General features: G+C 45.9%; 2 non-coding genes and 42 pseudogenes across 2 annotated transcripts; all 44 read left to right on the top strand.

Moving 5' to 3' along the window:
- Positions 1 to 538: 538 nt before the first annotated feature.
- Positions 539 to 657, top strand: LOC120921391 (annotated as a pseudogene).
- A 7,867-nt stretch (positions 658 to 8,524) lies between these two features.
- LOC120921486 lies at positions 8,525 to 8,643 on the top strand. The gene has a single exon (XR_005744904.1). It is a non-coding gene; the product is annotated as a 5S ribosomal RNA (ribosomal RNA).
- Positions 8,644 to 8,729: 86 nt separating this feature from the next.
- Positions 8,730 to 8,847, top strand: LOC120921297 (annotated as a pseudogene).
- Positions 8,848 to 8,934: 87 nt separating this feature from the next.
- Positions 8,935 to 9,053, top strand: LOC120921259 (annotated as a pseudogene).
- Positions 9,054 to 9,140: 87 nt separating this feature from the next.
- Positions 9,141 to 9,259, top strand: LOC120921233 (annotated as a pseudogene).
- A 299-nt stretch (positions 9,260 to 9,558) lies between these two features.
- On the top strand, positions 9,559 to 9,677 carry LOC120921276 (annotated as a pseudogene).
- An 84-nt stretch (positions 9,678 to 9,761) lies between these two features.
- LOC120921261 lies at positions 9,762 to 9,880 on the top strand (annotated as a pseudogene).
- An 84-nt stretch (positions 9,881 to 9,964) lies between these two features.
- On the top strand, positions 9,965 to 10,083 carry LOC120921426 (annotated as a pseudogene).
- An 87-nt stretch (positions 10,084 to 10,170) lies between these two features.
- Positions 10,171 to 10,289, top strand: LOC120921334 (annotated as a pseudogene).
- Positions 10,290 to 11,272: 983 nt separating this feature from the next.
- LOC120921315 lies at positions 11,273 to 11,391 on the top strand (annotated as a pseudogene).
- An 83-nt stretch (positions 11,392 to 11,474) lies between these two features.
- On the top strand, positions 11,475 to 11,593 carry LOC120921357 (annotated as a pseudogene).
- A 91-nt stretch (positions 11,594 to 11,684) lies between these two features.
- LOC120921349 lies at positions 11,685 to 11,803 on the top strand (annotated as a pseudogene).
- An 82-nt stretch (positions 11,804 to 11,885) lies between these two features.
- LOC120921364 lies at positions 11,886 to 12,004 on the top strand (annotated as a pseudogene).
- Positions 12,005 to 12,089: 85 nt separating this feature from the next.
- Positions 12,090 to 12,208, top strand: LOC120921497 (annotated as a pseudogene).
- A 703-nt stretch (positions 12,209 to 12,911) lies between these two features.
- LOC120921336 lies at positions 12,912 to 13,030 on the top strand (annotated as a pseudogene).
- A 93-nt stretch (positions 13,031 to 13,123) lies between these two features.
- Positions 13,124 to 13,242, top strand: LOC120921337 (annotated as a pseudogene).
- Positions 13,243 to 13,329: 87 nt separating this feature from the next.
- On the top strand, positions 13,330 to 13,448 carry LOC120921285 (annotated as a pseudogene).
- Positions 13,449 to 13,742: 294 nt separating this feature from the next.
- Positions 13,743 to 13,861, top strand: LOC120921370 (annotated as a pseudogene).
- Positions 13,862 to 13,946: 85 nt separating this feature from the next.
- Positions 13,947 to 14,065, top strand: LOC120921262 (annotated as a pseudogene).
- A 298-nt stretch (positions 14,066 to 14,363) lies between these two features.
- Positions 14,364 to 14,482, top strand: LOC120921304 (annotated as a pseudogene).
- A 290-nt stretch (positions 14,483 to 14,772) lies between these two features.
- LOC120921342 lies at positions 14,773 to 14,891 on the top strand (annotated as a pseudogene).
- Positions 14,892 to 15,184: 293 nt separating this feature from the next.
- LOC120921495 lies at positions 15,185 to 15,303 on the top strand (annotated as a pseudogene).
- Positions 15,304 to 15,389: 86 nt separating this feature from the next.
- On the top strand, positions 15,390 to 15,508 carry LOC120921271 (annotated as a pseudogene).
- Positions 15,509 to 15,601: 93 nt separating this feature from the next.
- On the top strand, positions 15,602 to 15,720 carry LOC120921353 (annotated as a pseudogene).
- An 84-nt stretch (positions 15,721 to 15,804) lies between these two features.
- On the top strand, positions 15,805 to 15,923 carry LOC120921241 (annotated as a pseudogene).
- Positions 15,924 to 18,674: 2,751 nt separating this feature from the next.
- On the top strand, positions 18,675 to 18,793 carry LOC120921368 (annotated as a pseudogene).
- Positions 18,794 to 19,089: 296 nt separating this feature from the next.
- On the top strand, positions 19,090 to 19,208 carry LOC120921260 (annotated as a pseudogene).
- An 85-nt stretch (positions 19,209 to 19,293) lies between these two features.
- LOC120921321 lies at positions 19,294 to 19,412 on the top strand (annotated as a pseudogene).
- A 91-nt stretch (positions 19,413 to 19,503) lies between these two features.
- On the top strand, positions 19,504 to 19,621 carry LOC120921427 (annotated as a pseudogene).
- An 86-nt stretch (positions 19,622 to 19,707) lies between these two features.
- Positions 19,708 to 19,826, top strand: LOC120921300 (annotated as a pseudogene).
- An 83-nt stretch (positions 19,827 to 19,909) lies between these two features.
- Positions 19,910 to 20,028, top strand: LOC120921388 (annotated as a pseudogene).
- A 296-nt stretch (positions 20,029 to 20,324) lies between these two features.
- On the top strand, positions 20,325 to 20,443 carry LOC120921361 (annotated as a pseudogene).
- An 87-nt stretch (positions 20,444 to 20,530) lies between these two features.
- Positions 20,531 to 20,649, top strand: LOC120921378 (annotated as a pseudogene).
- Positions 20,650 to 20,733: 84 nt separating this feature from the next.
- On the top strand, positions 20,734 to 20,852 carry LOC120921437. Its single transcript, XR_005744872.1, has one exon. It is a non-coding gene; the product is annotated as a 5S ribosomal RNA (ribosomal RNA).
- An 83-nt stretch (positions 20,853 to 20,935) lies between these two features.
- Positions 20,936 to 21,058, top strand: LOC120921419 (annotated as a pseudogene).
- An 89-nt stretch (positions 21,059 to 21,147) lies between these two features.
- LOC120921323 lies at positions 21,148 to 21,266 on the top strand (annotated as a pseudogene).
- An 89-nt stretch (positions 21,267 to 21,355) lies between these two features.
- LOC120921412 lies at positions 21,356 to 21,478 on the top strand (annotated as a pseudogene).
- Positions 21,479 to 21,565: 87 nt separating this feature from the next.
- Positions 21,566 to 21,684, top strand: LOC120921280 (annotated as a pseudogene).
- An 85-nt stretch (positions 21,685 to 21,769) lies between these two features.
- LOC120921254 lies at positions 21,770 to 21,888 on the top strand (annotated as a pseudogene).
- Positions 21,889 to 21,975: 87 nt separating this feature from the next.
- LOC120921255 lies at positions 21,976 to 22,094 on the top strand (annotated as a pseudogene).
- A 296-nt stretch (positions 22,095 to 22,390) lies between these two features.
- Positions 22,391 to 22,509, top strand: LOC120921376 (annotated as a pseudogene).
- An 84-nt stretch (positions 22,510 to 22,593) lies between these two features.
- Positions 22,594 to 22,712, top strand: LOC120921341 (annotated as a pseudogene).
- An 89-nt stretch (positions 22,713 to 22,801) lies between these two features.
- LOC120921375 lies at positions 22,802 to 22,920 on the top strand (annotated as a pseudogene).
- Positions 22,921 to 23,004: 84 nt separating this feature from the next.
- LOC120921394 lies at positions 23,005 to 23,123 on the top strand (annotated as a pseudogene).
- The last annotated feature ends 105 nt before the right edge of the window (positions 23,124 to 23,228 follow it).

Raw genomic sequence — 23,228 nt, 5'->3', positions numbered from 1 at the left:
GAGAAGCAACATGTGACGTTCTCCCTCTCTCTGAGTGCCCTGCAGTGCAATCTGGGAGTTGTAGCAACTGCAGAGCACAGGCACCAGAGGGCCAAGTGAAGTCTGTGTGCCTGTGCTCTGTTGGAGAACTACAACTCCCGCCATGCTCTGGGGTGCCGTCGCCTTCTTTAGGGGAAAGGCTAGGAGGACGGCGCCGCAGCGGTGGAGCCTGCTATTGGACGCAGGCAGCCTGAGCCGTGCCCACCACCACTATAGATCGTAAAGTCTTGTCCCTCGTCCGCCGCCGCGGACCGGACTCTGCGGCTGTGTGCAGCGCGCCCGCCGCTTGCGAGTCCCACACAACATACACCGCCTCTGCTCCGGACAATAAAAAAAAATAAAAAAAAAGGTCATCTTTCCGCCCCATCCCAGGCTGCGGACCTGCCCGCCCCAAGCGGCCGCTTGGTCCGCCTGGTGGTTGCGCCGGCCCTGATTGTATCTATTTTTCTAGTCTTCTCCCAAGATATCTTCAAGAGAGTTAAGGCCAGCTATGATACTTGCCTACGGCCACATGACCCTCAAAGCGCCCAATCTCGTCTGATTTCGGAGGCTAAGCAGGGTCGGGCCTGGTTAGTACCTGGATTGGAGAATGCCTGGGAATACCAGGTGCCGTTGGCTTTTTTTTTTTTTTTTGGGAGTCCTTGTATCTATTTTTCTAGTCTTCTCCCAAGCTATCTTCAAAAGAGTTAAGGCCAGCCAGCCACAAGTAGTGCAGCGCAAATAAATTAATAAATCAATAAATTAAATTCGCATGTGCTGCGCTATATAAGTTTTCATTCATTCATTCATTCAATAAACAATCAAAAAGAAGTCCATAAAGTGCACAAGTGAAATAGGTCCAAAAAGTGCTCCAATATATAAAAGTGACTGAGTGCAGTAAATTGAAGATCAGTGATCCATAGGTAAAGATCCTCCACCAATGTATATAGTTGGCCTCTCACCTCAGCCATTCGACCATGGCTAGGTCACATAGCATGTTATACCTCCAGGGTATGAGCAAGGCACTTCCTGATTCCAACAGACACACAGCAAGCAGCAGCAGAGCAGCTCAGCCAGTTTCCGAATCCACAAGGAGACAAGGAGATATATGCAAACAAGAGAGGGGACAGACTAGTGCTCTCTGTATAACAAACTCGATTTTAATAAAAGCAATCATAAAATAAACTCACAATATGTGGCACTCATAGCCGAGTGTGAAGCATCTAAACATGTCATGGAGCTCCAGGCTTCCAGATCCACAATTAGTCCACAAATCAGCGTGTGAGGCGGCGAGCGCGGGTGACGTCACGAGACTCCTCCCCCTTCGTACATTACGTCCCAGTAGGCGGGACTTCATCAGCATAGGGCGGAGAGATCAACGTGTACATCCCGCAGTGTTTAAATAGTGTGTTATTGCCATAGCAACACAACAACAATAGAGACCTGCCCACCTGCGCCATCTAGTGTCTCTTACATAAAAGACAAATGGCCACACTTAGCAAAATTGCCAAGCCAATAGGAAAAAAACAAAGGGTCAACATTAAAGAAGACGGGCAAGTACAACATCTATTGTAAAAATTTAATAAATGATATTACATTATATGACGTCAGCCACAGTCGCCTCCTCATTATGTTACAGATAATAAAAATTATGAATGACACATTCAATCACTATTTAGCAAAGCAAAAAATATTTTCGCCATCATGCAGCATAGTACATAAATATTAATATTAATTGATCATACTATATTCATCAAATTCCAATCTATAACATTAATAATATACAGTATATAAAACTATATGAATAATATATAAAAAATTCATATAAAAATATATAAAAATATATACAAATATATAAAATTCCCCAATATACAGAATTAAATTAAAAATACAAAAATCATCATTACTAGCGATTGGAAATAAAACAATTGAGATCAAACTCAACGTTAAGGCCAGCCGGGGGGCTAACTTTTGTTTTGTATATCCAGAAAGACTCCCGGCGGCTAAGGTGCCTAATATAATGCCCACCTCTCCAGTGCTTGGTGACTTTTTCGATGCCCCAAAATTTGAGACCTTTTGGGTCCCTATTGTGGCATTCCCTAAAATGCTTAGATACACTATGATTTCGAATACCACGCCGAATATTGCTAATATGTTCTCCCACCCTCACATGTAATTCACGTGAGGTGCGCCCAACATATTGCAATCCGCATTGGCACTCGAGCATATACACCACGCCCACAGTCGAGCAGGTGATCAGCTCTTTAATTGGATATTCGGTTCCAGTAACACTAGAAACAAAGGACTTGCGTTTTTTGATGTTAAATTTAGCATGTTTGCAAGTCGCACATCTGCCGCAAGCATAAAAACCTGACAAAAAGTTAAAAAGTTTCGGTCGAGGAATAACTGGCGGGTCGATCACTCCTGGTGCCAATCGATCCCTGAGAGAGGGGGCCTTCCTGTACACAAACTAAGGGGGGTTAGGAAGAACAGGGCCAAGCACCGCATCCCCCTTCAGGACAGGCCAGTGTTTGGTTACTATTTTCTCAAAATTTTTGTGTTGTATGTTATAATCTAATAACATTTTGTAATTGACTACTTTTGAATCAATATTAGGAGGTCTATCTTTTATGATCAAACTCCGATCAGTAATCAGCAATCCTGACTTTTTCAATCTCCTCCTTGATCACAGGCATAGAGTAGCCTTTAGCTGCAAATCGAGCGGCTAATTCCTGAGACTGCACTGTGTAGTCAGATTCTAATGCACAATTCCTCTGCAGCCTTACAAACTGGCCACGAGGAATATTACACAGCCACAATCGATGGTGGCAACTTGTTAAAGGGATATACCCATTTCTATCCACAGTCTTAAAATGATTTCTAGTGACTAATCTGGACCCAGATTTAAAAATTTCCAAATCCAAGAAGGTCACCTGCTCCGAGGAGACCGTCCAAGTAAGGACAATACCCTTATCATTGGAGTTCAGTCTATTCATAAACAACTCCAATGAGTGAGGCGGCGTGTCCTGGAAAACCACATCTCACTCCCAGCGGGCCATAAAAAGATTGGCCACACTGGGAGCGAAACGGGCTCCCATCGCAACACCGCACTGCTGGAGAAAAAATTCCTTATTGAACCAAAAGTAATTGCTCTTCAAGCAAAATCTCAAACTGGTCAAAAGGAAAGATATATGTTCTGGTTTCAAATCAGTGGCCTCCAAAGCCCATGCAACTGATGCCAAAGCTGCATCATGTCCAATTATGGTATACAAGGATCCCACATCAGCGGTCACCAGTATAGTATTGTCTGTGCAGGGAATGGAATTCAAGATTTGAATAATCTGCTTAGTATCCCGCAAATAAGCGGGAACCTTACAGACCAATGGCTGCAAAAAAACATCTAAGTACTGTCCCAGCCGGGATGTAACGGAATCAATTCCATTTACTATTGGACGACCCGGGGGTTTTTCAGCGTCTTTGTGCAACTTTGGCAAAAAATAAATTATCGGGGTCCGACAGTAGTAAGGGTCTAAATATGCAGCCTCCTTTTTATTGAGGACACCTGAATCTTTACCCTCTTTGATCAACAAATGAAGTTCATTCTTGTACTTCACCATGGGGTCACCCCGCAACAAGAGGTAGGTACTGTGGTCACCCAGCAACCTACACATCTCCTCATAATAGTAGGTCTTGCTGAGGACCACTAGGCCCCCCCCTTGTCAGCCGGGCGAATTACAATATCATTGTGTTGTTCCAACGAGACAATACCTCGCTGGACACACTGTGAATCCCTCACTTTCTTAATCCGGCTGTCAAGATCCTTGCATACCAAATTCCGAAAAACTTCCAAATGCTTGGTATCAGTATATTGGGGGTTAAAAACAGACTTATTTCTAAGTTTGGAATGATTAGAAGTAACACTAGAAAGATTCCTCTCAATTGGGTTAGAAAGGAAATTTTTTTTTTAGATTTAAATTCCTTACATATTTCTGAACATTCACATAAGTCTCAAACTTGTTTAAATTACGTATAGGTGCGAATTTTAGACCTTTGTCCAGTACCCGCATCTCATCCCCAGTGAGAGTAACCCCACTGAGGTTGAAAATCCCGGCACCAATCACGACCTTGGTCTTTTGGATTCGTCTCCCCCCTCTGACTCCTCTTGATTTTTTCTTTTTGACCTGGGTTGTCCAACAAATGGGGGGGCCTGGGCCAAAGGAGGGGGGTAGGGGGGGAGAGAGGGTTCCCTCCATTCGCCGGTCCATGCCGGTGGAAAGGGCGGAGGTCCCCTCCAGGTGGTCCTCCCCTGTCCTAAAAAATGTTGTTGAATAGTGGGGGTCCCTCCCAATAATTCTGTAACGGAGCGTAATAGTTGTAAGTGGGTAATGGAGGTGGTACCCCTGTTGGAAGGTTACCTCCCCCTCTATTTTTACCCCTCCCCCTATTCGACACAGTTCTCCAAGGTGGGGTTTCCTGGGACGCAGAAGCATGCGCAGACCTCCCCATAGGGTGGTTTCCCCTGCCTCTACCATTCCTATTCTTACCCCTTCCCCTAACATGACCAGTCCCTCTCCCTGTCGGTGTGGCCACTCCTGTGGGGGCTCTATCACGGGTAGTGTTAACAGCCCAAAAACCTTGTGCATCCTGTGATGCTGGAGTAGGCAATGGCTCTAAGGTATCCATAGGTAAAGGCTGCACCTGTGTTGAACAAAGAGGGTTCAGAGACTGCCATTTGTATACATTAGGTACCCCAAAGTCTTCTACGTCTCGTAGAAATTTTTTCCGTTTTTTCTTGTGGGTTTCCTTGTCCCATTTGACAAGTTTAATTTTTAATTCCCCGGAGAGATGTAAGAACTCTGGGGTATCCTTATGCTGTTCAATAAGATCAGAGATGTTTTTATTTGACTATCTAGCCATAACTTTTTCCGCTGCTTGCGGGACAAAAGAAGTCTGATTAACTCAAAACCTTTAGCTGTGAAAAAATTAAACCACTCCTTGTTAGACTCATCATCCACCAGCCCATCATTAGGCGGTAGATCCCACCTTAATCGTCTGGGGATGATCTGAGCTAACAAATATTGTTCAAACGTAACAATGTCCCACCAGGTCCTGATTTTCTTTTCAAATAGGTGTCCTAATTTTTTAAAAGAAACAATCAAGTCCCCTGAATCGGAGATAGTGGTGGTTTTAGAGAATACATCGGTAAGAGTGATTCTCTAAATATAAAAACACTAGGCATGTGCATTTCGTTTCGTTCCGAATCGAAATTCGGACGAATTTTTCAATATTCGGACATTCGGATGCATACGAATTCCTGAATTGCAATATTAATGAATTTACCGAATCCGAACGAACGTTTTCGATTCCGAATCGAAAACCCGCGGACGAAATTCGATCGGAATTCGATTTATTTATTTTCGAATTGCGATCGAATTTCGTCCGCGGGTTTTCGATTTGGAATTCGAAAAAAAAAAAAAAAAATTTAATTCCGATCGAATTTCGTCCGCGGGCTTTCGATTTGGTAATTCGAATTTTTTTTTTTTTTTTCGAATTCCGATCGAATTTCGTCCGCGGGTTTTCGATTTGGAATTCGATTTTTTTTTTTTTTTTTTTAATTCCGATCGAATTTCGTCCGCGGGTTTTCGATTTGGAATTCAAAATAGTTTTTTTTTTTTTCGAATTCCGATCGAATTTCGAAATTATATTCGAAAAGAGACTATTTGTTGTCGAATCCGGTCGAAATATTTTCGAATTCGACCGGATTTTTCGAAATTCGGTCGAAAACGAACGAGTTCCGAAAACGAATTTAACACATGTAACGAACCTAACTTAACGAAATTAATTAAATAACGAATTAAAACGAAACAAAACGAAATTTTCCCTTTTGCACATGCCTAAAAAACACATCCATTCCTGCGACGTGAATATAAATGAATTTATAAGTGAAAATATATTAAGGAAAAATTCAGCGCTGGAATAATAATACAACAAACCAAAAATTGCAAGCCAGCACTAAAGGATCAATTCAAATAAAAAGTCCCAAAAGCATAAAGTGTAACAAGTAGTGCAGCGCAAATAAATTAATAAATCAATAAACAATCAAAAAGAAGTCCATAAAGTGCACAAGTGAAATAGGTCCAAAAAGTGCTCCAATATATAAAAGTGACTGAGTGCAGTAAATTGAAGATCAGTGATCCATAGGTAAAGATCCTCCACCAATGTATATAGATGGCCTCTCACCTCAGCCATTCGACCATGGCTAGGTCACATAGCATGTTATACCTCCAGGGTATGAGCAAGGCACTTCCTGATTCCAACAGACACACAGCAAGCAGCAGCAGAGCAGCTCAGCCAGTTTCCGAATCCACAAGGAGACAAGGAGATGGAGACAAGGAGATATATGCAAACAAGAGAGGGGACAGACTAGTGCTCTCTGTATAACAAACTCGATTTTAATAAAAGCAATCATAAAATAAACTCACAATATGTGGCACTCATAGCCGAGTGTGAAGCATCTAAACATGTCATGGAGCTCCAGGCTTCCAGATCCACAATTAGTCCACAAATCAGCGTGTGAGGTGGCGAGCGCGGGTGACGTCACGAGACTCCTCCCCCTTCGTACGTTACGTCCCAGTAGGCGGGACTTCATCAGCATAGGGCGGAGAGATCAACGTGTACGTCCCGCAGTGTTTAAATAGTGTGTTATTGCCATAGCAACACAACAACATGGGATCGATTGGCACCAGGAGTGATCGACCTGCCAGTTATTCCTCGACCAAAACTTTTAAACTTTTTGTCAGGTTTTTATGCTTGCGGCAGATGTGCGACTTGCAAACATGCTAAATTTAACATAAAAAAACGCAAGTCCTTTGTTTCTAGTGTTACTGGAACCGAATATCCAATTAAAGAGCTGATCACCTGCTCGACTGTGGGCGTGGTGTATATGCTCGAGTGCCAATGCGGATTGCAATATGTTGGGCGCACCTCACGTGAATTACATGTGAGGGTGGGAGAACATATTAGCAATATTCGGCGTGGTATTCGAAATCATAGTGTATCTAAGCATTTTAGGGAATGCCACAATAGGGACCCAAAAGGTCTCAAATTTTGGGGCATCGAAAAAGTCACCAAGCACTGGAGAGGTGGGCATTATATTAGGCACCTTAGCCGCCGGGAGTCTTTCTGGATATACGAAACAAAAGGCTGGCCTTAACGTTGAGTTTGATCTTAATTGTTTTATTTCCAATCGCTAGTAATGATGATTTTTGTATTTTTAATTTAATTCTGTATATTGGGGAATTTTATATATTTTTATATATTTTTATATATTTGTATATGAATTTTTTATATATTATTCATATAGTTTATATACTGTATATTATTAATGTTATAGATTGGAATTTGATGAATATCGTATGATCAATTAATATTAATATTTATGTACTATGCTGCATGATGGCGAAAATATTTTTTGCTTTGCTAAATAGTGATTGAATGTGTCATTCATAATTTTTATTATCTGTATATGTTAATGAGGAGGCGACCGTGGCTGACGTCATATAATGTAATATAATTTATTAAATTTTTATAATAGATATTGTACTTGCCGGTCTTCTTTAATGTTGACCCTTTGTTTTTTTCCTGTTGGCTTGGCAATTTTGCTAAGTGTGGCCATTTGTCTTTTATGTAAGAGACACTAGATGGCACAGGTGGGCAGGTCTCTATTGTTGTTGTGTTGCTATGGCAATAACACACTATTTAAACACTGCGGGACGTACACGTTGATCTCTCCGCCCTATACTGATGAAGTCCCGCCTACTGGGACGTAACGTAGGAAGGGGAGGAGTCTCGTGACGTCACCCGCGCTCGCCGCCTCACACGCTGATTTGTGGACTAATTGTGGATCTGGAAGCCTGGAGCTTCATGACATGTTTAGATGCTTCACACTCGGCTATGAGTGCCACATATTGTGAGTTTATTTTATGATTGCTTTTATTAAAATCGAGTTTGTTATACAGAGAGCACTAGTCTGTCCCCTCTCTTGTTTGCATATATCTCCTTCCCTCCTTGTGGATTCGGAAACTGGCTGAGCTGCTCTGCTGCTGCTTGCTGTGTGTCTGTTGGAATCAAGAAGTGCCTTGCTCATACCCTGGAGGTATAACATGCTATGTGACCTAGCCATGGTCGAATGGCTGAGGTGAGAGGCCATCTATATACATTGGTGGAGGATCTTTACCTATGGATCACTGATCTTCAATTTACTGCACTCAGTCACTTTTATATATTGGAGCACTTTTTGGACCTATGTCACTTGTGCACTTTATGGACTTCTTTTTGATTGTTTATTGATTTATTAATTTATTTGCGCTGCACTACTTGTTACACTTTATGCTTTTGGGACTTTTTATTTGAATTGATCCTTTAGTGCTGGCTTGCAATTTTTGGTTTGTTGTATTATTATTCCAGCGCTGAATTTTTCCTTAATATATTTTCAGCCTTGGCACTTGCCTAAGGCCACATCACCCTGAAAGCGCCCGATCTCGTCTGATCTCGGAGGCTAAGCAGGGTTGGGCCTGGTTAGTATCTGGATGCGAGACCGCCTGGGAATACCAGGTGCTTTAGGCTTTTTTTTTTTTTTGGGAGTCCTTCTATCTATTTTTCTAGTCTTCTCCCAAGCTATCTTCAAGAGAGTTAAGACCAGCCATGCTATTGCCTACGGCCACATCACCCTGCAAGCACCCGATCTCGGCTGATCTCAGAGGCTAGCAGGGTCGGGCCAGGTTAGTACCTGGATGGGAGACCGCCTGCGAACACCAGGTGCTGTAGGCTTTTTTTTTTTTCTGGGAGTCATTGTATCTATTTTTCTAGTCTTCTCCCAAGCTATCTTCAAGAGAGTTAAGGCCAGCTATGGTACTTGCCTATGGCCACATCACCCTGAAAGCGCCCAATCTCGTCTGATTTTGGAGGCTATGCAGGGTCGGGCCTGGTTAGTACCTGGGTGGGAGAACGCCTGGGAATACCAGGTGCCGTAGGCTTTTTTTTTTTTTTGGGAGTCCTTGTATCTATTTTTCTAGTCTTCTCCCAAGCTATCTTCAAAAGAGTTAAGGCCAGCCTTGGCACTTGCCTAAGGCCACATCACCCTGAAAGCGCCCGATCTCGTCTGATCTCGGAGGCTAAGCAGGGTTGGGCCTGGTTAGTATCTGGATGCGAGACCGCCTGGGAATACCAGGTGCTTTAGGAATTTTTTTTTTTTTTGTGAGTCCTTGTATCTATTTTTCTAGTCTTCTCCCAAGCTATCTTCAAGAGAGTTAAGGCCAGCCATGCTATTGCCTACGGCCACATCACCCTGCAAGCACCCGATCTTGGCTGATTTCAGAGGCTAGCAGGGTCGCGTCGGGCCAGGTTAGTACCTGGATGGGAGACCGCCTGCGAACACCAGGTGCTGTAGGCTTTTTTTTTTTTTTCTGGGAGTCATTGTATCTATTTTTCTAGTCTTCTCCCAAGCTATCTTCAAGAGAGTTAAGGCCAGCTATGGTACTTGCCTACGGCCACATCACCCTGAAAGCGCCCAATCTCGTCTGATTTTGGAGGCTATGCAGGGTCGGGCCTGGTTAGTACCTGGGTGGAAGAACGCCCGGGAATACCAGGTGCCGTAGGCTTTTTTTTTTTGGGAGTCCTTGTATCTATTTTTCTAGTCTTCTCCCAAGCTATCTTCAAAAGAGTTAAAGCCAGCCTTGGCACTTGCCTATGGCCACATCACCCTGAAAGCGCCCGATCGCGTCTGATCTCGGAGGCTAAGCAGGGTCGGGCCAGGATGGTATCTGGATGCGAGACCACCTGGGAATACCAGGTGCTTTAGGCTTTTTTTTTTTGGGAGTCCTTGTATCTATTTTTCTACTCTTCTCCCAAGCTATCTTCAAGAGAGTTAAGGCCAGCCATGGTACTCGCCTATGGCCACATCACCCTGAAAGTGTACGATCTCGTTTGGGCTTGGATACTAAGCAGGGTTGGGCATGGTTAGTACCTGGATGGGAGAACGCCTGGGATTACCAGGTGCTGTAGGCTTTTTTTTTTTTTTGGGAGTCCTTGTATCTATTTTTCTAGTCTTCTCCCAAGCTATCTTTAAAAGAGTTAAGGCCAGCCACAGTACTCGCCTATGGCTACATCACCCTGAAAGTGTACAATCTCGTCTGATCTTGGAGGCTAAGCAGGGTGGGGCCTGGTTAGTACCTAGATGGGAGACCGCCTGGGAATACCAGGTGCTACAGCCTTTTTTTTTTTTTTTGGGGAGTCATTGTATCTATTTTTCTAGTCTTCTCCCAAGCTATCTTCAAGAGAGTTAAGGCCAGCTATGGTACTCGCCTACGTCCACATCACCCTGAAAGGGCCCAATCTCGTCTGATCTCGGAGGCTAATCAGGGTCGGGCCTGGTTAGCACCTGGATGGGAGAACGCCTGAGAATACCAGGTATATAGAAATAGGGGTTCTGCGCAAACCCACACTATAAAGTGAAGATAAGCAGTGATGAATCGCTAATATGTGTACTAATACATAACAAATAACATCTAAATAATAACAATAATAGAAAAAGAACAAATATGTTCAACAGAGCAAAGCTCAATGTAGTGAAATCGGTAGCAAGTGAAAAAATCTAAAAGTGAAAAAAATGTCCAAATAGTGATGTGCCAAGCTGCCAGATGAGAATAAAGTGTGGCTGAGCTTCCACTAGGCAAATGGCTGACAGATATGTGATCGGATCCCTCACCAGGCTCCCAAAACTCTTACCTCAATAACAGAGATATAGGGCAAAAACGAGATCCTTATTGTCACTCCTCCGTAAGCGTCTTCCCTCTAAGAAATCACTGCTGCAGCGTATCCTCAGTCAATCTCTAATGGTACTCCAAACAGGGGGAGGGAGAGAGAGAACAAAAAGGCTCCAATAGTGACGTACAGTAATCTCAGGGGGAAGTTTAATAGAAAAAACCTGTGCTTACATGAAAACAAATAAATCGTGCAGTATAAAAAACGTCCTCGGCGCCGGCTTACGTCACTCCAGGTGTACGTCCGTCCAATCCCTACGCGTTACGACACGGGGTCACGTGTCTTCGTCTGGGGAACCTGATTGGCGGTGTTTATACAGTATAAAAAATACCAGGTGCTGTATGATTTTTTTTTTTTTTGGGAGTCCTTGTATCTATTTTTCTTGTCTTCTCCCAAGCTATCTTCAAGAGTGTTAAGGCTAGCTATGGTACTCGCCTACGGCAACATCACCCTGAAAGCGCCAAATCACATCTGATCTCGGAGGCTAAGCAGGGTCGGGCCTGGTTAATACCTGGATGGGAGAACGCCTGGGAATACCAGGTGCTGTAGTCTTTTTTTTTTGGGAGTCCTTGTATCTATTTTTCTAGTCTTCTCCCAAGCTATCTTCAAAAGAGTTAAGGCCAGCCATGGCACTTGCCTAAAGCCACATCACCCTGAAAGCGCCCGATCTCGTCTGATTTTGGAGGCTAAGCAGGGTCAGGCCTGGTTAGTAACTGGATGGGAGACCGCATGGGAATACCAGCCGCTTTAGGCTTTTTTTTTTTTTTTTTTGGGAGTCCTTGTATCTATTTTTCTTGTCTTCTCCCAAGCTATCTTCAAGAGAGTTAAGGCCAGCCATGGTATTTCCCTATGGCCACATCACCCTGAATGTGCCCAATTTCGTCTGATCTCGGCGGCTAAGCAGGGTCGGGCCTGGTTAGTACCTGGATGGGAGACCGCCTGGGAATACCATGTGCTCTAGGCTTTTTTTTTTGGGAGTCCTTGTATCTATTTTTCTAGTCTTCTCCCAAGCTATTTCAAGAGAGTTAAGGCCAGCCATGGTATTCGCCTATGGCCACATAACCCTGAAAGTGCCCTATCTCATCTGATCTCGGCGGCTAAGCAGGGTCGGGCCTGGTTAGTACCTGGATGGGAGATAGCCTGGGAATACTTGGTGCTGTAGGCTTTTTTTTTTTTGGGAGTCCTGGTATCTATTTTTCTAGTCTTCTCCCAAGCTATCTTCAAGAGAGTTAAGGCCAGCCAAGGTACTTGCCTACGCCCACATCACCCTGAAAGCGCCCGATCTCGTCTGAGCTCGGAAGCTAAGCAGGTTCGGGCCTGGTTAGTACCTGGATGGGAGACCGCCTGGGAATACCAGGTGCTCTAGGCTTTTTTTTTTTGGGAGTCATTGTATCTATTTTTCTAGTCTTCTCCCAAGCTATCTTCAAGAGAGTTAAGGCCAGCTTGGTACTCGCCTACGGCCACATCACCCTGAAAGCGCCCGATCTCGGCTGATCTCAGACTCTAGCAGGGTCGGGTCGGGCCTGGCTAGTACCTGGATGGGAGAACGCCTGGGAACACCAGGTGCTATAGGCTTTTTTTTTTTCTGGGAGTCCTTGTATCTTTTTTTCTAGTCTTCTCCCAAGCTATCTTCAAAAGAGTTAAGGCCAGCCATGGTACTCGACTGCGGCCACATCACACTAAAAGAGCCCGATCTCGTCTGATCTCGGAGGCTAATCAGGGTCGGGCCTGGTTAGCACCTGGATGGGAGAACGCCTGGGAACACCAGGTGCTATAGGCTTTTTTTTTTTTTCTGTGAGTCCTTGTATCTTTTTTTCTAGTCTTCTCCCAAGCTATCTTCAAAAGAGTTAAGGCCAGCCATGGTACTCGACTGCGGCCACATCACACTAAAAGAGCCCGATCTCGTCTCATTTCGAAGGCTAAACAGGATCCGGCCTGGTTAGTACCTGGATGGGAGACCGCCTGGGAATACCAGGTGCTATATGCTTTTTTTTTTTTGGGAGTCCTTGTATCTATTATTCTTGTCTTCTCCCAAGCTATCTTCAAGAGAGTTAAGGCCAGCTATGGTACTCGCCTACGGCCACATCACCCTGAAAGCGCCCAATCTTGTCTGATCTCGGAGGCTAAGCAGAGTCGGGCCTGGTTAGTACCTGGATGGGAGAACGCCTGAGAATACCAGGTGCTGTAGGATTTTTTTTTTTTTTTTTTTTGGGAGTCCGTGTATCTATTTTTCTTGTCTTTTCCCAAGCTATCTTCAAGAGAGTTAAGGCTATCTATGGTACTTGCCTACGGCCACATCACCCTGAAAGCGCCAAATCACATCTGATCTCGGAGGCTAAGCAGAGTCGGGCCTGGTTAGTACCTGGATGGGAGAACGCCTGGGAATACCAGCTGCTGTAGGCTTTTTTTTTTTTCTGGGAGTCATTGTATCTATTGTTCTAGTCTTCTCCCAAGCTATCTTCAAGAGAGTTAAGGCCAGCTATTGTACTCGCCTACGGCCACATCACCCTGAAAGTGCCCAATCTCGTCTGATTTCGGAGGCTAAGCAGGGTCGGGCCTGGTTAGTACCTGGATGGGAGAACACCTTGGAATACCAGGTGTTGTAGGCTTTTTTTTTTTGGGAGTCCTTGTATCTATTTTCCTAGTCTTCTCCCAAGCTATCTTCAAAAGAGTTAAGGCCAGCCATAGCACTTGCCTACGGCCACATCAACCTGCAAGCACCCGATCTCGGCTGATCTCAGAGGCTAGCAGGGTCGGGTCGGGCCTGGTTAGTACCTGGATGGGAGACCGCCTGCGAACACCAGGTGCTGTAGGCTTTTTTTTTTTCCTGGGAGTCATTGTATCTATTTTTCTAGTCTTCTCCCAAGCTATCTTCAAGAGAGTTAAGGCCAGCCATGGCACTCGCCTATAGCCACATCACCCTAAAAGCGCACGATCTCGTCTGAGCTCGGAGGCTAAGCAGGGTCGGGCCTGGTTAGTACCTGGATGGGAGACGGCCTGGATATACCAGGTGCTCTAGGCTTTTTTTTTTTTGGGAGTCCTTGTATCTTTTTTTCTTGTCTTCTCCCAAGCTATCTTCAAGAGAGTTAAGGCCAGCCATTGTACTCACCTATGGCCACATCACCCTAAAAACACCCAATCTCATCTGATCTCAGAGGTTAAGCAGGGTTGGGCCTGGTTAGTACCTGTAAGGGAGACCGCCTGGGAATACCAGGTGCTGTAGGCTTTTTTTGGGGGGGAGTCCTTGTATCTATTTTTCTAGTCTTCTCCCAAGCTATCTTCAAGAGAGTTAAGGCCAGCTATGGTACTCGTCTACGGTCACATCACCCTGAAAGCGCCTGATCTCGGCTGATCTCGAACTCTAGCAGGGTCTGGTCGGGCCTGGTTAGTACCTGGATGGGAGACCGCCTGGGAACACCGGGTGCTGTAGGCTTTTTTTTTTTTTTTACTGGGAGTCCTTGTATTTATTTTTCTGGTCTTCTCCCAAGCTATCTTCATGAGAGTTAAGGCCAGCTATGGTAATCGCCTACGGCTACATCACCCTGAAAGTGCCCAATCTCGTCTGATCTCAGAGACTAAACAGGGTCGGGCCTGGTTAGTACCTGGATGGGAGACCGCCTGCGAACACCAGGTGCGGTAGGCTTTTTTTTTTTTTTGGGAGTCCTTGTATCTATTTTTCTTGTCTTCTTCCAAGCTATCTTCAAGAGAGTTAAGGCCAGCCATGGTACTCGACTGCGGCCACATCACACTGAAAGCGCCCGATCTCGTATGATTTCATATTCTAAACAGGGTCGGGCCTGGTTAGTACCTGGATGGGAGACCGCCATGGAATACCAGGTGCTCTATGCTTTTTTTTTTTGGGAATCCTTGTATCTATTTTTCTAGTCTTCTCCCAAGCTATCTTCAAGAGAGTTAAGGCCAGCCATGGTACTCACCTATGGTCACATCACCCTGAAAGTGTACGATCTCATCTGATCTTGGAGGCTAAACAGGGTCGGGCCTGGTTAGTACCTGGATGGAAGACCGCCTGGGAATACCAGGTGCTGTAGCCTTTTTTTTTGGGGGGAGTCCTTGTATCTCTTTTTCTAGTCTTCTCCCAAGCTATCTTCAAGACAGTTAAGGCCAGCTATGATACTTGCCTACGGCCACATCACCCTGAAATCGACCAATCTCGTCTGATTTCGGAGGCTAATCAGGGTTGGACCTGGTTAGTACCTGGATGGGAGAATGCCTGAGAGTACCAGGTGCTGTAGTATTTTTTTTTTTTTTTTGGGAGTCCTTGTATCTATTTTTCTTGTCTTCTTCCAAGCTATCTTCATGAGAGTTAAAGCCAGCTATGGTACTCGCCTACGGCCACATCACCCTGAAAGCGCCCGATCTCATCTGATCTCAGAGGCTAAGCAGGGTCGGGCCTGGTTAGTACCTGGATGGGAGACCGCCTGGAAATACCAGGTGCTCTAGGCTTTTTTTTTTTTTGTGAGTCATTGTATCTATTTTTCTAGTCTTCTCCCAAGCTATCTTCAAGAGAGTTAAGGCCAGCTATGGTACTCGCCTACGGCCACATCACCCTGAAAGCACCCAATCTCGTCTGATCTCGGAGGCTAATCAGGGTCGGGCCTGGTTAGTACCTGGATGGGAGAACGCTTGAGAATACCAGGTGCTGTAGGACTGTTTTTTTATTTTTTTTTGGGAGTCCTTGTATCTATTTTTCTTGTCTTCTCCCAAGCTATCTTCAAGAGAGTTAAGGCTAGCTATGGTACTTGCCTACGGCCACATCACCCTGAAAGCGCCAAATCACATCTGATCTCGGAGGCTAAGCAGGGTCGGGCCTGGTTAGTACCTGGATGGGAGAACGCCTAGGAATACCAGCTGCTGTAGACTTTTTTTTTTTGGGAGTCCTTGTATCTATTTTTCTAGTCTTCTCCCAAGCTATCTTCAAAATAGTTAAGGCCAGCCATGGTACTCGCCTACGGCCACATCACCCTGAAAGCGCTCGATCTCATCTGATCTTGGAGGCTAAACAGGGTCGGGCCTGGTTAGTACCTGGATGGAAGACCGCCTGGGAATAGCAGGTGCTGTAGCCTTTTTTTTTTTGGGGAGTCCTTGTATCTCGAAGAAGGGCAAGTATAGCCTCATTTAGAATATAATAATGAACTTAACCACTTGACCACTGGGCACGAAAACCCCCTTAATCACCAGACCAATTTTCAGCTTTCGGTGCTCTCACAATTTGAATGAAAATTACTCAGTCATACAACATTGTACCCATCTGAAATTTTTGTCCTTTTTTTCCCACAAATAGAGCTTTCTTTTGGTGGTATTTGATCACCTCTGCGGTTTTTATTTTTTGCGCTATAAAAGAAAAAAGACTGAAAATTCTGTAAAAAAAAAAAAAAAAATCTAGTTTCTGTCATATTAGCAGGTTATTTCTCACACACAGCATATGCATACTACAAATTACACCCCAAAACACATTCTGCTATTCCTCCCGAGTATAGCGATACCACATGTGTGCGACTTTTACACAGCGTGGCCACATAGAGAGGCCCAACATGCAGGGAGCACCATCAGGCGTTCTGGAGCACCCAGGCCAATTCTGACATTTCTCTCCTACATGTAAAAATCATCATTTATTTGCTAAAAAAATTACATAGAAACCCAAAACATTATATATGCTTTTTTTTCAAAGACCCTAGAGAATACAATGGCGGTTGTTGCAACTTTTTATCTTGCACGGTATTTTCGCAGCAATTTTTTGAACGCGTGTTTTTAAAAAAAAAACAGTTTTGTGCTTAAAAAAAAAAAAAAAACAGTAAAGTTAGCCCAATGTTTTTGCATAATATGAAAGATGAAGTTACGCCGAGTAAATAGATACCCAACATGTCACCCTTCAAAATTGCCCACGCTCGTGAAATTGCGCCAAACGTTGCTACTTAAAAATCCCCATAGGCGACGTATTGCAAGGTATTGGAGTATTGAGGGTATTGCGGAGTATTGGGGGGGTATTGCAGAGTATGGGGGGGTATTGCAGAGTATGGGGGGGGTATTGCAGAGTATGGGGGGGGGTATTGCAGAGTATGGGGGGGTATTGCAGAGTATGGGGGGGGTATTGCAGAGTATGGGGGGGGGGTATTGCAGAGTATGGGGGGGGTATTGCAGAGTATGGGGGGGGTATTGCAGAGTATGGGGGGGGGTATTGCAGAGTATGGGGGGGGGTATTGCAGAGTATGGGGGGGGTATTGCAGAGTATGGGGGGGTATTGCAGAGTATGGGTGGGTATTGCAGAGTATGGGGGGGTATTGCAGAGTATGGGGGGGGGTATTGCAGAGTATGGGGGGGTATTGCAGAGTATGGGGGGGTGGGTATTGCAGAGTATGGGGGGGTGGGTATTGCAGAGTATGGGGTGGGGTATTGCAGAGTATGGGGTGGGGTATTGCAGAGTATGGGGTGGGGTATTGCAGAGTATTGCACTCATCATTATTTTTATTTTGCAGAGTATTGCGCAGGGATGGCTGGATCTGTGACTGCAATTGTCACAGATCCAGCCCACAGTGCGGCGGCTGCTGCTGCCGCCCGATCCCCCCCCCCCTCCCTCTCCTCTCACACTGTACCGAACGGTACAGAGAGGAGAGGGAGGAACCGGCGTCATTACATGACGCCGGTTTGTTTACAAGTGATCGCGCCGTCATTGGACGGCGCGATCACGTGGTAAGGAGCTGCTTCCATTGGCTCCTTACCGCGATCCGTGTTGCTGCGGGTCCCGTGGACCCGCCGAGCGCCGGTGATCGCGTGTGCGCGCCCGCTCGGGCGCGCAATTGTGACTCTCTGGGAGGACGTATATTGACGCCCTCCTAGAGTTAGGTAACCGCCTTGTAGCCGTATTTCGGCTATAGGGCGGTTACCAAGTAGTTAAAAGTGTACCATCATCCCAGTTGCAATAGAAAAAAGGGGAGAGTGGGGAAGGGGGGATAGTTGCTGAAGCTAGACCCGATATAGCCCACTCAGTGTGTTGAAGGGGACTGTCTTGGTACTGATAGAATTACAATAAACAATAATAATGTAAAAAATATTTATTTAATTATAAAATTGCAAAACAATTGTACAAATCCAGTATTGGTTGGGGTCTACTAGTTTTGCGGGTTTTCCGCTTCATCAGGACAGCCAACAATAAATAATACAGTAAGAGCATACATCAGCAAGGCACTATGCGATAAAAGAAGATTAAAAATACATATAAACTTACCCGGTGGGTCAATTGTTAATGTGCGGGACCAGGTAAACGGGGGGGGGGGGATTCCCCCAGTGGCGAACAGGGGGATAATAAACCGTGGAAATCTAAGTGTAAACAAAGATATGTGTGTGGTACTAACAATGTGTTAAATATATGATATACATCATATAACAATTGCATTTAGCTCGGAATCAACACGTAATGGCAGGGTAAGGGAGAGAGAGGCTGGAGGAGGGGGAAGGGAAAGGATGGGGAAGGGAAGGGGAAGGCAGGGAGGGAAAGAAATGGAAAGAGGGGGAGGGAAGAGAAGAAGAAAAAGGGGAGAAAAGAAAGGAGAGAAGTGAGAGAAGTGAGGGGGGGGGGATAGGAGAGAGGAAGAAGGGGACAAAAGAAAGAGGGAGGAAGGCAAAGGGGGGGGGGAGATTAAGAGGGTTGTGGAAGGAGTGGGTGAGCTTACCATGATAACGGTTGTTAGGAGGTTTAACCAGGTCATAATGGAAGAAGATCCTGGTGGCATAGGCAGGTGAGGAGGAGGGGACCATGGAATGGAGCATCCGGATGGGGAATGACATGGGTGCATGCTATGGTACATGCTATGGTACTCGCCTACGGCCACATCACCCTGAAAGCGACCAATCTCGTCTGATCTCGGAGGCTAATCAGGTTCGGGCCTGGTTAGTACCTGGATGGGAGAACGCCTGAGAATACCAGGTGCTGTAGGACTTTTTTTTTTTTTGGGAGTCCTTGTATCTATTTTTCTAGTCTTCTCCCAAGCTATCTTCAAGAGAGTTAAGGCCAGCCATGGTACTTGCCTACGGCCACATCACCCTGCAAGCACCCGATGTCGGCTGATCTCAGAGGCTAGCAGGGTCGGGTCGGGCCTGGTTAGTACCTGTATGGGAGACCGCCTGCGAACACCAGGTGCTGTAGGCTTTTTTTTTTTCTGGGAGTCATTGTATCTATTTTTCTAGTCATCTCTCAAGCTATCTTCAAGAGAGTTAAGGCCAGCTATGGTACTTGCCTACGGCCACATCACCCTGAAAGCGCCCAATCTCATCTGATTTAGGAGGCTAAGCATGGTCGGGCCTGGTTAGTACTTGGATGGGAGACCGCCTGGGAATACCAGGTGCTCTAGGCTTTTTTTTTTTTGGGAGTCCTTGTATCTATTTGTCTACTTTTCTCCCAAGCTATCTTCAAGAGAGTTAAGGCCAGCTATGGTACTTGCCTACGGCCACATCACCCTGAAAGTGCCCAATCTCATCTGATTTCGGAGGCTAAGCAGGGTCGGGCCTAGTTAGTACCTCGATGGGAGAACGCCTGGGAATACCAGGTGCCGTAGCCTTTTTTTTTTTTTTTTTTGGGAGTCCTTGTATCTATTTTTCTAGTCTTCTCCCAAGCTATCTTCAAAAGAGTTAAGGCCAGCCTTGGCACTTGCCTACGGCCACATCACCCTGAAAGCACCCAATCTCGTCTGATCTCGGAGGCTAAGCAGGGTCGGGATGGTTAGTATCTGTATGCGAGACCGCCTGGGAATACCAGATGCTTTAGGCTTTTTTTTTTTTTGGGAGTCCTTGTATCTATTTTTCTAGTCTTCTCCCAAGCTATCTTCAAAATAGTTAAGGCCAGCCATGGTACTCGCCTACGGCCACATCACCCTGAAAGCGCTCGATCTCGTCTGATCTCGGAGGCTAAAGAGTGTCGGGCCTGGTTAGTACCTGGATGGGAGACCGCCTCGGAATACCAGGTGCTCTAGGCTTTTTTTTTTGGGAGTATTTGTATCTTTTTTTCTAGTCTTCTCCCAAGCTATCTTCAAGAGAGTTAAGGCCAGCCAAGGTACTCGCCTATGGCCACATCACATTGAAAGTGTACGATCTCGTCTGATCTTGGAGGCTAAGCAGGGTCGGGCCTGGTTAGTACCTGGATTGGAGACCGCCTGGGAATACCAGGTGCTGTAGCCTTTTTTTTTTGGGAGTCCTTGTATCTATTTTTCTAGTCTTCTCCCAAGCTATCTTTAAGAGAGTTAAGGCCAGCTATGGTACTTGCCTACGGCCACATCACCCTGAAAGCGCCCAATCTCGTCTGATTTCGGTGGCTAAGCAGGGTCGGACCTGGTTAGTACATTAGTACCTGCATGGGAGAATGCCTCGGAATACCAAGTGCCGTAGGATTTTTTTTTTTGGGGGAGTCCTTGTATCTATTTTTCTCGTCTTCTCCGAAGCTATCTTCAAAAGAGTTAAGGCCAGCCTTGGCACATGCCTACGGCCACATCACCCTGAAAGCGCCCGATCTCGTCTGATCTCGGAGGCTAAGCAGGGTCGGGCCTGGTTAGTTTCTGGATGCGAGACCGCCTGGGAATACCAGTTACTCTAGGCTTTTTTTTTTTTTTGGGAGTCCTTGTATCTATTTTTCTAGTCTTCTCCCAAGCTATCTTCAAGAGAGTTAGGGCCAGCCATGGTCCTCACCTATGGCCACATCACCCTGAACGTGGACGATCTCGTTTGATCTTGGAGGCTAAGCAGGGTCGGGCCTGGTTAGTACCTGGATGGGAGACCGCCTGGGAAAACCAGGTGCTGAAGCCTTTTTTTTTTTGGGAGTCCTTGTATCTATTTTTCTAGTCTTCTCCCAAGCTATCTTCAAGAGAGTTAAGGCCAGCCGTGGTACTCGCCTATGGCCACATCACCCTGAAAGTGCCCGATCTCGTCTGAGCTCGGAGGCTAAGCAGGGTCGGGCCTGGTTAGTACCTGGATGGGAGACCGCCTGGGAATACCAGGTGCTGTAGGCTTTTTTTGGGGGGAGTCCTTGTATCTATTTTTCTAGTCTTCTCCCAAGCTATATTCAAGAGAGTTAAGGCCAGCTATGGTACTCGTCTACGGTCACATCACCCTGAAAGCGCCCGATCTCGGCTGATCTCGAACTCTAGCAGGGTCGGGTCGGGCCTGGTTAGTACCTGGATGGGAGACCGCCTGGGAACACCAGGTGCTGTAGGCTTTTTTTTTTTTTTCTGGGAGTCCTTGTATCTATTTTTCTAGTCTTCTTCCAAGCTATCTTCATGAGAGTTAAGGCTAGCTATGGTACTTACCTACGGCCACATCACCCTGAAAGCGCCAAATCACATCTGATCTCTGAGGCTAAGCAAAGTTGGGCCTGGTTAGTACCTGGATGGGAGAACGCCTTGGAATACCAGGTGCTGTAGGCTTTTTTTTTCTTTTTTGGGAGTCCTTGTATCTATTTTTCTAGTCTTCTCCCAAGCTATCTTCAAGAGAGTTAAGGCCAGCCATGGTACTTGCCTACGGCCACATCACCCTGCAAGCCCCCGATCTCGGCTGATCTCAGAGGCTAGCAGGGTCGGGTCGGGCCTGGTTAGTACTTGGATGGGAGACCGCCTGCGAACACCAGGTGCTGTAGGCTTTTTTTTTTTCCTGGGAGTCATTGTATCTATTTTTCTAGTCATCTCCCAAGCTATCTTCAAGAGAGTTAAGGCCAGCTATGGAACTTGCCTATGGCCACATCACCCTGAACGTGGACGATCTCGTCTGATCTTGGAGGCTAAGCAGGGTCGGGCCTGGTTAGTACCTGGATGGGAGACCGCCTGGGAATACCAGGTGCTGTAGCCTTTTTTTTTTTTGGGAGTCCTTGTATCTATTTTTCTAGTCTTCTCCCAAGCTATCTTCAAGAGAGTTAAGGCCAGCCATGGCACTCGCCTATGGCCACATCACCCTGAAAGCGCCCGATCTCGTCTGAGCTTGGAGGCTAAGCAGGGTCGGGCCTGGTTAGTACCTGGATGGGAGACTGCCTGGAAATACCAGGTGCTCTAGGCTTTTTTATTTTTTTGGGAGTCCTTGTATCTATTTTTCTTGTCTTCTCCCAAGCTATCTTCAAGAGAGTTAAGGCCAGCCATTGTACTCACCTATGGCCACATCACCCTGAAAACGCCCAATCTTGTCTGATCTCGGAGGTTAAGCAGGGTTGGGCCTGGTTAGTACCTGTAAGGGAGACCGCCTGGGAATACCAGGTGCTGTAGGCTTTTTTTGGGGGGGAGTCCTTGTATCTATTTTTCTAGTCTTCTCCCAAGCTATCTTCATGAGAGTTAAGGCCAGCTATGGTAATCGCCTACGGCTACATCACCCTGAAAGTGCCCAATCTCGTCTCATCTCGAACTCTAGCAGGGTCGGGTCGGTCCTGGTTAGTACCTGGATGGGAGACCGCCTGGGAATACCAGGTGCTGTAAGCTTTTTTTTTTTTTTCTGGCAGTCCTTGTATCTATTTTTCTAGTCTTCTCCTAAGCTATCTTCAAGAGAGCTAAGGCCAGCTATGGTACTTGCCTACGGCCACATAACCCTGAAAGCGCCCAATCTCGTCTGATTTCGGAGGCTCAGCAGGTTCAGGCCTGGTTAGTACCTGGATGGGAGAACGCCTGGGAATACCAGGTGCTGTAGGCTTTTTTTTTTTGGAAGTCCTTGTATCTATTTTCCTAGTCTTCTCCCAAGCTATCTTCAAAAGAGTTAAGGCCAGCCATGGTACTCGACTGCGGCCACATCACACTGAAAGCGCCCGATCTCGTCTGATTTCGGATTCTAAACAGGGTCGGGCCTGCTTAGTACCTGGATGGGAGACCGCCTGGGAATACCAGGTGCTGTAAGCTTTTTTTTTTTTTTCTGGCAGTCCTTGTATCTATTTTTCTAGTCTTCTCCCAAGCTATCTTCAAGAGAGCTAAGGCCAGCTATGGTACTTGCCTACGGCCACATAACCCTGAAAGCGCCCAATCTCGTCTGATTTCGGAGGCTCAGCAGGTTCAGGCCTGGTTAGTACCTGGATGGGAGAACGCCTGGGAATACCAGGTGCTGTAGGCTTTTTTTTTTTGGAAGTCCTTGTATCTATTTTCCTAGTCTTCTCCCAAGCTATCTTCAAAAGAGTTAAGGCCAGCCATGGTACTCGACTGCGGCCACATCACACTGAAAGCGCCCGATCTCGTCTGATTTCGGATTCTAAACAGGGTCGGGCCTGCTTAGTACCTGGATGGGAGACCGCCTGGGAATACCAGGTGCTCTATGCTTTTTTTTTTTGGGAGTCCTTGTATCTATTTTTCTAGTCTTCTCCCAAGCTATCTTCAAGAGAGTTAAGGCCAGCCATGGTACTCACCTATGGTCACATCACCCTG

The sequence above is a fragment of the Rana temporaria genome, chromosome 13 (assembly GCF_905171775.1).
Source record: "Rana temporaria chromosome 13, aRanTem1.1, whole genome shotgun sequence".
Taxonomy (NCBI): Eukaryota; Metazoa; Chordata; class Amphibia; order Anura; family Ranidae; genus Rana; species Rana temporaria.
The sequence above is the reverse complement of the archived record's forward strand: the minus strand, read 5'-3'. Positions and strand labels throughout refer to the sequence as shown.